General features: G+C 35.7%; 1 long non-coding RNA gene across 1 annotated transcript in view; it reads right to left on the reverse strand.

Annotated features, from left to right (window-relative positions):
• Positions 1 to 211: 211 nt before the first annotated feature.
• Positions 212 to 12474, reverse strand: part of LOC118350775 (uncharacterized) — a 72080-nt gene continuing 59817 nt past the window's right edge. Inside the window, exons 3-6 of the long non-coding RNA XR_007402498.1 lie at positions 11680 to 11816; positions 8058 to 8332; positions 3806 to 3928; positions 212 to 513 (exon numbers count right to left, since the gene is read on the reverse strand). This is a non-coding gene — a long non-coding RNA (uncharacterized LOC118350775). The remainder of the gene's footprint in view (positions 514 to 3805; positions 3929 to 8057; positions 8333 to 11679; positions 11817 to 12474) is intronic.

The raw sequence follows: 12474 nt of genomic DNA on the forward strand, positions 1-12474 counted from the left end.
ATATATTATACATCAATCTACAACCAATATGTGGCTTTCAAGTTTCCCATTATGTGGAATTATTTACTCAATCTCTATTTAACATTTTCAAATATAAACAATATTATAATGAGTTTTCTACATAAATAAAAGTGTGCAAAACTGTGATCTTTTTCAATAACATTTTCTTTTTATTGGAAAACAAATTTTTAGATCAAAAGACATATATTAAGTGATGTGGATGTGAATTTCCCTGTTTAAATGATTCCCTAATTTATCCTGCCACCATAGTATGAGTCCATTCTTAAGTCCAACAGAGAAAGACAATACCATATGACATCACACATATGGGGAATTGAGAAACAAACAAAACAAACAAACAAAAAAAGACAAACAACACCCACAAACTCTTAAATACCGAAGACAAACTGGAAGTAGGTGGGGGTGGGGATGTGAAATAGATAAAGGTGCTTGAGTCCATTTGTCTTGAGCACTGAGTGATGTAAAGAAAGGTCGAATGATTTCATTGTACACCTGAAAGTAATATAACACTGCATATTAATTATACTTAAATTAAAAAATAAATAAAGCCACATCAAACAATTAGAAAAGACGGGCACACTTTTCCAGCACTTTCGATAGTAGTATTCAAATGGCAACAACCAAAGATATTTTTCTTCCTCCTCACATAAAGAACGGCTGATTCTCTTTGTGGGTTATAGAGACAGACCAAAGCAAACAAACACTGAAAAAACTAACAATATTTAGAATGCCCCAGTGTTATCATATGCTAAGGACATATGGGCATTGGAAAAGGTCAACAACATCATGATACTCAATATTCTAAATATAACTTTTTCTGTACAGGTTTGGTTACAGGAAGATGATTGATAGGAACATATAGCTTACTGCAAAAAACAAAAAAAAAAAACAAGTCCTGTTTTGTTTTGTGTGTTTTTGTTTTTATTTTCATTTACACATTTAAGATGCAGGACACTAAGGTCACTGGACTTCTAACATGTTTTACAGAAGTTTATTGCATGCTTTATTTATTCCAAGCAGTCCCTCAGAGAATTAGAATATTCAACTCTGGCCACTTCAGATTCTGATCCTTTCACAATTTGAAGGCAAAAAACATTTACATACATATTACAGTCAAGACTCAGTTAAGCTGATTTACTTGTGTTTCATCAAGTCAATTGGAATTATTAAATTTAAAAGTCATAGAAGGAAAGCTAATACTCAGCCCTCTATTTTTATTAATATACTTTAATATTTTCAGAAAATTACATCAATATTTCAAGAACTCATATTTATTGCATGCTACAAGAAAGAATAATAGAGGAAAAAGTAATGACTAGTAAAAACAATTTTTTCAAAACAAACGTGTTTCTGAAATGGTATGTTAAAATAGATGAATTAGTAGGGAATTGAATTTGATTAATTCTCTCTATTGTAAGCTTTCTATCTTTATTTTATCCTCTTTTTTCTTTTTTCTACTTTTCTTTTTAGCATCTGACATTTGCTATAGGATGATGATTTAGTTAAATATTCCTTTGAATAAAGAGTAGCTCCTCTCCATTACACTGTGAGTTCTTAACAAATATGTTTAGTCAAGTCATGAAAAATGAAATAGCTATTTCCTTTATTTTATTTAATTTCATGCCATTTGTGATATTCAGTTGACAGACAGCGCTTGCATCAAATGAGAGTACACAGAATATCAGTTTAATATAAAACAGTAAAGAATTTGTAACCCCAAGTGATAGGGACATGGCTCCCAAATTTTTGCCTTATAAACAGTCTCTCATTCCATAGAGTTACTAGGAATTTGTGTCTAGACACTATGACAGAAATTTTCTCGGAAGTTAATCAAAGTAAAAGGAAGTGTCAGGAAAGCAATTATCACAGCTTAAAAAAAAAAGAAGAAAAAGAATGAAAAATGATTGGAAAGCAGTAAAACTTAGAAACTGCTTATGTAAAATTTGCAAATAAGTAATCTTTAAAGAATATAAGACAACTTCATTTCTCATGTTCAGATAAAAAGGACAGAAATTTTACTAAAGTGTCACTAATGTCTAGATGGAATTTCAGATGAATTTTAAAATTAAACATCTATCATTTAAAAACGTATTAACTAGAGCACATCGTGTCTGGTTTACAGAATAAAGATCTTTTATAGATGCAAGCGTATGTTTGTAAAATAGTTTGAGCGCACAACTACTTACCTTCTATATCCTCTTACTTAGTATTTAATGACATCTCTATATTTTATGATGTTAGATTGAATAGTCTTTTTTATTATATGAAAAAAATCATGGATGAAAAATAGTGGCAGAAGCCACTTTTCCCTATCAGTGTAGCCAAAGTCAAAGGATATAGTAGTAGAGTGTTAGAATGCTTTAGAAATCTCGCCATGTGACATCTGAGTCTGGGTCATAAGAGGCAAAACAGCACCTGCCGGGTTCCTCCGGGCCATGGGCCGCTTGCCTTAGAGCCCAGTAACCATGTTCCATGTTGTGGGGGAGACAAGCAGCCACACGAAAAAGGTGTTTTGGCCACACTCACAAGTGTGTTGGCCACAGTCCCAGTTGTGGTCTCAGCCGGGGCCTATTAGTCACTGCCAGACATCTGAGTGAAAGAGCCTTCATTAAACTGTAGCCTTCACTTGAGGCCAGTGGAGTAGAGAGGAGTTGGGGTAGAGAGAAGCTGACCCTTCGAGCCCCGTCCAGACGGTAACCTTGTAAGCGTAATGTAAGTCACTAAGTTTTGTGACAGATTTTTATAGAACAATAGAGGGCTGAAAACATGAGAAAGAATGAAGTCTACGCATTGCACATTGTTAGTTTTATGCAAAAGTGATACAGAGAGGATGAAAGAGCATCATGATAGGGGGAAGAGCTATCAGGGAAAAAAGGGGCCGTGCAAAACAAGGAAGAATCATTCCAAACCAGGGGAAAGCTAAGAAAGAATGTGGCAGCATCCAGGATGGTGGCTGTTTTATGACTGTGCAGATGACAAGTAATATTCAAAGCAGCGCAGTCAGACTTTTACTAAGTCCAAGAACTAAAACAACAGAGATTTTTTAAAAAAATGTTTCTTTTTGGTATTTTTGAATACTAACGCTTTAGCAGAGATGTCATCCGCAAGTATCTTCTCCCATTTAGTAGATCGTCTTTTAGTTTTGCTGGTTGTTTCCTTTGCTTATAGAAGCTCTTCATTTTGAAGTAGTCCCGACAGTCTGTTTTTCCTTTTGTTTCCCTTGCTTCAGGAGACATATTTAGAAAAATATTGGCACAGCCAATGTCAGAGAATTACTGTCTGTTCTCTTCTAGAATTTTTAGCTTTAGGTCTCACATTTAGGTCTTGAATCCATTTTGAATATGCCTTTCTGTGTTTTTGTCTCCATTTATGGGGTAGCTCATTGAGATGGAAAAATAAAAAAATAAATTTGGCTTAAATAAAAACAAAACTAAATTCCTTGATTGACTAGTAAGTGACAAACCCTCAGACACTGAAGCAAACTAGAAGCAACCAAAGAATTTACATGCAAAATGAAACCATTTTTCAAATTTTGGAAGATAGTTACTGCAATGGGTAAGGGTACTTCTGGGTTATCATACTTTTAAAACAAATTTTAGAATGGTATGTAAACCATCTAATTTTAACCCCAAATCTGAATATATAGGTATAAGTTCACATCTTTTCTAGGTTAGAAGTTTGTACTAAGTATTATTATCAGAACTATTAATAATGAGAAGAAAAAATAGTCTTACTGAGCCTGTCACTCGGACATCTTTAAAAAAAATATTATGCAAGCTCTCACCTGATGTATTTTCTCTTAGTTTCCATCGTCCATATTGCACTTCCTCACTTTTTTTTGACACTCAATCAGCCATATATTGGAATACTTAATAACGAGGATGTGCCTTAGACAAACCAATTATTTCTGTAACAAATTTACGAGATTTGCAGCATAAGCAATGGTAATTGGGTTATTGTTAAGCTCCAAATATGTCAATTGCTTCATTTTTCACTGAATGATTATTCACTGATTGATTTTTTTTCATGCAGAAAAAGACACCAGACTACTGTAGCTTTCCTGAAATCGTTTCCCTACTATAGCTCTTCTTTATAAGAAAGGCACCTAAGCACCATAGGTAAATATTATTTAACAATGCAGGACACATTGGCCTTTATTATTATTTTTTTAATTTTTAAATTTTTTAAAAAACATTGGCCTTTAAATAATTTTTTTTTCATGAGAGACACACAGAGACAGAGAGAGAGGCAGAGACACAGGCAGAGGGAGAAGCAGGCTCCATGCAGGAAGCCTGATGTAAGACTCGATCCCAGGACTCCAGGATCAGGCCCTGGACTGAAGGCGGCCCTAAACCGCTGAGCCACCCAGGCTGCCCCTTTTAAATAAATTTAAAATACATTATCATATAATGAATCATCAACCCTCCATAAAATTAAATCGCAACAAAATTTTGACTAGATGCCTTTAACTTTTTGTGAGGTATATGCATTGAATTAACATTGGAGTTTTTCTGTAACATAGTTTTGTTGTCATAAGTGCTGGCAATTTGCCTTAATTATAAGCATAAGAGTTATTTTTCATTCACATATTTCTAACAGTCATATGACTTTCAGTAATAAAGTAACCCAAACCTTGGTTGAAAATATGAAGGTTCTTGAGGGAAAGTGATATAGTTCTGGGTGTTATGCTGTATGTTGGCAAATCGAACTTCAATAGAAACAAAAAAATAAATAGAAAATAGATAATACTGGGATGCCTGGGTGGCTCAGTGGTTGAGCATCTGCCTTTGGCTCAGGTAGTAATCCCAGGGTCTTGGGATCGAATCCCGCATCAGGTCCTTGAGACGAACCTGCTTCTCCCTCTGCCTGTCTCTGCCCCTCTCTGTGTCTCTCATGAACAAATAAATAAAATCTTTAAAAAAAACCCCAAAATATATAATACTGCTGTTCTTACAGGATTGTACTCTTGCATGTAAGAAATAGTAAATAAACAAGTAAACAAATGAGTTGCTCTAAACACAATATGTACCATGAAGAACATAAAACAGTAATTGCGCAAAGATTGATGGAACAGAATCTTCAGATACATTACATAGAAACTGATGAATGTGAAGGAGGCAGCTTTGCAAAGGTTGGGGAGGAATCATTCCAAGCAAAGAGGAAACACAATCCTGTCATTTAAGAATCAAAAAGAAGGCCGATGTCCTAAAGAGAGTCAATAAACTGTGTGTGTGGTGGGAGGAACGTCTCTACTTATTTCTTCAAATTGATTTTAAGTATAGGTTTTGCTAATGGCTGTTAAAGATAGGAGTTTTATTTTTTCATTATTCTGTAGACTACCAGCTGAGGAGGAAACATTAGTGAATATTATTGAGACAAGACTGAACTCTAGTAAACAATGTTGAGCTAAATAATAGAAAAGGAAAATCTTACTGAAATAATAGGAAATAAACTTTATTGTCAAATTATACTTCAGTTTTATAAGCTCCCAATATCATGAGTGTGTACATTTACAACAGTTTTAACTGTTTTCTCACTGGCAACTATTCCAGCCCAATATTTACTCATTCACACGTGCTTCCTTTTCCTACATCCTCATTCTCTTTCTCTGCTGCATTATCTTTGTTTCTTCCCAAATATCAATACCCTGAAGACAAAGGGAGGTCCTAAAGAGCTCTGATTTTCTTATTGAACAATTATTCCTTATTAATTTTTAGCAGATTACGCCCAATAAACCAAGCTGCTTTTTTCATCTTAATGTTACCAACTTAGTAAAATATTTAACATCTTTCCCAACTGAATAATGAAACCTGATGCTAATATTGAAAAAAAAAAAGAATGGCTCCCTTTTATCTCATTCTACTTAATAAACACAAACTATTACAAAAAAAATAATGGAAAGCAAATGATAGGAATAGCAATAATTGGCCACATTAATACTGTAATTGTTTTTCATAGTGTAGCTCCATGTTTTAATTTGTCATGTATTTTTGTTTCATTATTTTCTATGTAGCCTGCACTATTTAAATACTAAAGGAAATAAAATCAAATATAAAAAAATTATTCTAGGGGCACCCAGGTGGCTCAATTGGTTAAGTGACTGGCTTCAGCTCAGGTCATTATCCCAGGGTCCTGGGTTCCAGAGGGAGCCTGCTTCTCTCTCTCTCTCTCTCTCTCTGCCCTCCACTGCTTATGTTCTCTTGTGCTCTCTCTCTCAAATAAATAAGCAAAACCTTAAAAAAGAAATGTGGAACAACAGATATTAGCTTTTGACTCTGTGCTAATATTAGTGTTATTTTACGTGCCTGAAGACAGTTGTTTAAATTAATGAATATAAGCAAAGTCTAAGATATGTTTCCCAGGGAAATGTAGTTGGTGTAAGTTCCTTTGGCTGCAAAGTGCTATGGGGATGGGACCAAGACAGAGCCGTCAGGGATAGTTAGGGTATGTTATAATGATCATAGTTGCATGGAGGGACTCTCAGTCAGTCAAGGGAAAAGCTGTGGGTAGTTGAAACTCATCCAGAAGACAGCTGCTTGGACATGTCAGGAAGCTAATTAAAAAGTTCCAGGATGAGTGCAAAGCTGAGAGGCCAAGCTGAACATGTGAGAACCACGCTGCGTTGGGGGTGGCACGATGGCTGGCAGCTGGTCCTCTAGTAGGCAGCGTTGGCCTTCGCACCGGGGCAGTGACAGCACGTGGAAGAGCCCCGGCCACAGGGCATCTCAAGGCTTCCTTAGATGAAAGTGCCCTGGAGAAATATGCTGCGGCGAGATGTTGAGCTAAACATACCATAGATCATCATCACGCCAGATGAACCTTCTGGAACTGTCTGGTGGCAGATTGCTTGTTAATAAATAGCCTGTTAATAAGTAGGACAGCTGAGACGTAGCTGTAGACGCCGAGTCAAAGGTCAAATCTGTCAATCTGCTTACCCTGAACGCTTGTCCTTTGTAGTTACTACAGGTTTTTTAAAATAAAAGGTGAAAGAAATGTATAGTTTACAGTTGAGACAGATATTAACATAGGATTTGTCTTTTCAGTAAATCCTAAGATTAGGAAGTCCCACAGAAGCTCTAAAGTGCCCAAACGCATGTGTTATCGGCCAGTGCATGTGGTACATACATAGGAAAAAAATGTCCTTTAAAATGCTTTATCTAAAAAAAATTAAAAATGAAATAAATATAAAATAAAATAAAATAAAATAAAATGCTTTATCTTCTTTAGCCTATCGACACTATAATCACCACGGACACTTCCACTAAGTGGGCTGAGACTGACAGTGTTCCCAGCCAGGAGGGGGGTAACGGAAGGAGGATTTTGGATGAGCTTCGATTGGTTGTTGAGCTTGAGGAGTTGTATGAACTGAAGTTAAATAAGTGATTTCACATATTTTTTAAGCTCAAAATGACCATCAGCCTCCACAAGGTCATCGAGTGAATTCAAACTCTACACTCTGGGGAAATGTGTGTGGCTGTAAATACATCAGGCTGTCGAAGAGACTGTTCATGACCCTCACAAAGTTGAATGTGTTCAGCTACAGAAACGCACTGACACTTGCTGGTCCCTGTCAGAAAACCAGGCTTTGTTCGACTGTGCATTTGGCTAGATTGAAGAAGATATGTGCAGGAGCAAGCTGCATAAAGGAGTGCAGAAGAAAAAGAAAGAAATCACGTTTAGAGAAGTCTAGAAAGGAGCTACCAACTGATAACATGAGGACCTTGGTGTAAAAGCAGCATTAGACATGACAACACACTGTGGAGCTCCTTTAGCCCAAACTTGCTCCTTCTAGTATATTTACATACACTAATTTTCAGCAACATCACATATATATATACATCTGCTCTAAAAACCTGTACATCTGTCACTATACAAATGTGACCTCTTATGTAATCAACAGATCATGATAATTTACTTTAAATTAATGTGAAACAATAAGGTGATGTACGTTTTATTTTCAAGTATAAAATAAGAGTAAATCTCAAACCCCCAAATTTTATTATATCTACTCATAAAAGTGGACTCTTTGTACCTACCGTGGCTATTGATTAAAGTGTTTTCAGAGATAATGATCTCTTCTTCCTTCTGTAGTATATTTCAGAAATCACTTGTTGGCAACTGTCTTTTGTTGGTCTTCACTGCTGCATGAAGTAGACACAATAGCTGGTAAGCAGAGCTGGATATATGATTATTCTGTGACATAAAGCTAATGCCAATCAGGATGGTTTTGTGCTCATATTCGGAAAATTGTGGGTAGTCTTGAAAATAGCTTGAAAGTACACATCTCAAATTACTGCCACTGACTTCCGACCTGCAAGCAATGAGGATAGAGATGCCGAAAACAACACAAGCAAGGGAAGAGGCGAAATTTTGATTACCTGGAAGGAGGATGCACAATGCATATTTTTGTGGTTGGATATGACTGAAATATCTATTGATTATCTGTGATCAGTGTCTATTGAACCCAAACCTGTGAGAGCATCCAAGACCAGAAATTTGAAGATATGTAAGAAGCACCTTTCTGAAGAATGATGAAAATTGCCAACAGCTCATAGTCATCAGTCAGATGATAATATATTCAGTTAAACAGCAATGTGTAAAGAATCTTAACTTGGGGTTTCCCATTTTTTTCTCCAACAAAATATTAATAAAGACCTATAAACGGATCTCTTCTAACAAATCATGCATACACACTTGCACACGCACCCACACACTACTGAGAACAGCTAAATTACTGATATGTCAGAACTAAGATCGATTCCAATTGTGACAAGGCTCTAAAATCCTTGTCCCTAGCCACCTGGGTGGCTCAGTCAGTTAAGCATCCAACTCTTGATTTTGGCTCAGGACGTGATTTCAGGGACGTGAGACCTAGCCTTGCAATGGGCTCCACACTGCGAGTGGAGCCTGCTTAAGGTTCTTCTGTCTCTCTCTCTCCCTTTGTCCCTCTGCTCCCGCTTGTGCACACACACTCTCTCTCTCAACCTTAAGTCAATCAATCAAATCAAATCAAACCAAATCCTTGTCCCTTATTTCTACTCCACTATTATATTTTTTAAATCATTGTAATCATATCTGCCAGTTATTTAGCGTCTACAGTGGCCACTACCCGTCTATTTATGATCTGTAATCTACCCAGCAGTTCTATAAGATTGTGGTGGTTGATTTTATGTCTTAACTTGACTGGGCTGAGAGATGCCTAGAGAGCTATTAAAACATTTCTAGGTGTATCTGTGAAGGTGTTTCTGGAAGAGATTAACATTTGAAATGGTCGACTAAGTAAAAAAGAGCAACCTCACCAATATAAGTGGGCATCATTCAATCCTTCAGGGCCTGAATAATGATACAAAAAGGTGAGGAAAGGGCAAATTTTATCACTGCTTGAATTGGGACCTTCATCTTTTTCTGTCCTCAGACATCGGATTGAATTGCTTGAATTGCCTGAATTCATTGCTTGAATTGGAACTTCTACTTCTTAGGCATTTGGATTGTGACTGGGATTTTACACCATTAGCTTCTCTGGTTCATAGGCCAGGAACCAGAACTGCACCACTGGCTTTCCCGGGGATCCAGCTTGCATATGGCAGATCATGCAGCTTCTCAGCCTCCATAATTATGCAAATCAATCCCTCATAATAGATCTCTTTCAATATATCTTTCTTTGCATTTCATTGATTTTGTTTTCTAGAGAATCTAACTAATAAAAGGTGGCTAGTATTATTATTATTTTATAAGGAGAGAGTTGATGTTAAAGAGTTTAAGTAACTTGAATGATGTTTTATAACTAGAAACAGCAGCACTAAACCCCAGCTCAGGTGTCCCATTGACTATGTGTTGCTTCTCAGGGAAATTAAAACAGAGAATCTAGTGAGGAGTTCTCTTGAATTTTTCTAAGAAATTAAAAATGATAACATCTGTAAAAAGCAGAGTATAATTTATATTTTTTCTTTAAATTAATTTGCAATAAAACTGTAAATTGAAATCTGTGTCAGTGAAATTATTTGTGAAATCTGTTGTTCTTTTGAAAGGAAATTTCAGTTAACATTTTCAAAATGAATTTAAAACAAAGAATAACTAGAATAACTGAGGAAGTGGAAGCTCATTAATACTTGGCTTAGTAAGTGTTGAGTAGTTGCATAAAGACCAGAGTCTGCAACAATGCAAGGATTATTCATGCTCTACGACATCCTGCCAAGGATGAAATAGTTCAAGGGTCATCAGGAGGATATACACATCATTACAGGATCATTTGAATGAGAAAGTTTCACCTTCAAAGTGGTGACACAATCCATAATCAATAGAGACAGGGAGTTAGAGCATAATCTACAATGAGAGCCACTTAACCTGAGTGATTACCTCTTAATTTCTGAGATAATAATAGAATGGAAGAAAGGAAGCTAGATCTGCATCAGCAATTTCACTTAGAGAAGTGTTAACAATTGGGGAAAGGTTTCAGGGTGTAAATTTAGTTGATTTCTTTTTCAAAATAAGATCTGATCTTTTGCATTAGTGTATTTTTGTCGACATAGTTATTTAAACTTAATTAGTATGCAATACTCTGGATGTCAAAACCTCAACATTATCGGGCTGGCCAGGAACATCTGAAATAGTGTTTGTGTGCAACAGGAATTTGTTCAGTCAGTGGTGACTCTGGAACAAGACCTACAAGAGCACCAGAGGCCAGGTATAAAGGAAGCTAGGTAGGTCTTTCCAGTGCTCCTTCTTCCCCTTTTCTGAATCATTCAACGAAGTTATAACAGGAAATGAGTATCAACCCACGATACAGGTAATCCTATAGTTCTCACCATAAGGGTGACAAGACCCTTATTCAAATAAACGCCATTTATGATGCCTCCTTATTTTCATTGCCATTTAATTGTAACCTTTAAGAGAAGAGTAGATTGAACAAATGAAAATCTGTATTATTGTTTTTGGGTAAGAAAGCTGCATCATAGTGTTAATGCTACTAGTGGAAATTCATAAATTTGCTGCAATACCAATAAATAACCACAGATTTTTTTTCCTGGAATAAGCCAAGATTATTATCTTCTATTTAACTGTATATTTTGTTTGTTTTGTTTATTGAAGAATGGGAAGTTCTAAAATGTATGTATTTTTTATGCAAATATGATTTACTTGGATATTGCATTCTTCACTTTACTTATGAAACTAAGCACTATGTTTCTATGATCCAATGATCCATCCAAGTTGTGATTTAATACATTTAATCTGCTGTTTAATAACTAATATTCCATGTGTGCATACACCACACTTTTCTGCTCCTCTCTGCCACTCATAGACAACAACAGTGACTAAGATGCCAGCCTGCCAGATAAAACACTGTGACAATATCCTGGTACATCTGCACTTACGCAACTGAGCATTTCTATGTGATATATACCCAGGACCATTAATTATCATTCACTTATAAGTGTGCCAGAATGTTTTCCAGAATGACTCCATCAGTCTATATTCCTACTACTTAAATATTTCTGGAATCCTACCCTTATTTCCATCTCATTATTTTTTTATTCTGTTTGGGTCTTGAGTTATAGATGCAATGACCTCCAATAGGTTTTCCAGCATTCTAGCTTATTTTTTCTAATTAATGTCCTACCACCCATACCAGTGCCAGAGTGATCATTCCAAAAGACATACCTGATTATGATACCTTCTCTTGCCTTCCCTCTTTCTGTGGGTCATCTTTGTCTTCAGAATGAAGTCAAAATCTTTATGTGTATAACTTGTTTCAAACTTCCTGTGTCCCCACTGCCTATGCCTCACCCTTATGGCCTCTGCCAAACACAAAGAGACACAGTAAAGGACTTTTAACAGAGTCACTGGAAATGTATTGTATTCATAGTTCAGTAAATATTTATTTATATTATATTTACTGACAGTGATATCATGTGCAAGGCAATATGTTAATCAGAGTTTATAATAGAGAGCTAGTTCGAGATAGTCTGTTTTCTCATAGAATTTACATTTTAGTTTGGGATATTGACAATAAACAAGCAAACCAGCAAATAAAAGAAGATGATAAGGAGTAGCAGAGTGCAAGGCTATATGTATTTTCTGTATTCCTTTCTTGATATTTTGTACATGCAAGACCATCTTCCTGGAAATTCCATTTCTCTTTCTTTTTTTATATTCCCACTGTAAATTGTGTGTATTTTCCTCCTACTCTATTGAAATTGTATTTGTTTTCCCTATTGCAAAGTGCTTAAGTAGGAGACTATGAAAGGGTCTCCTATTTTTGTTGTATATTCAATGTTAGCAGATATGTCAATGAGAAGTTAATCAATATTTGCTGAAGTAATTAGTATATAAAATTATCTATCAATGAACAATCGCATAATTTATTGATTATGTATTATAAGCTTAGCACTCTGGTAGATGTTATAGTGAATGCATCAAACAATGAGAATGTGTCCTCTTTAGGGAGGTTGTAAT

This window comes from Canis lupus, chromosome 15 (genome assembly GCF_003254725.2).
Source record: "Canis lupus dingo isolate Sandy chromosome 15, ASM325472v2, whole genome shotgun sequence".
NCBI classification, from domain to species: Eukaryota; Metazoa; Chordata; class Mammalia; order Carnivora; family Canidae; genus Canis; species Canis lupus.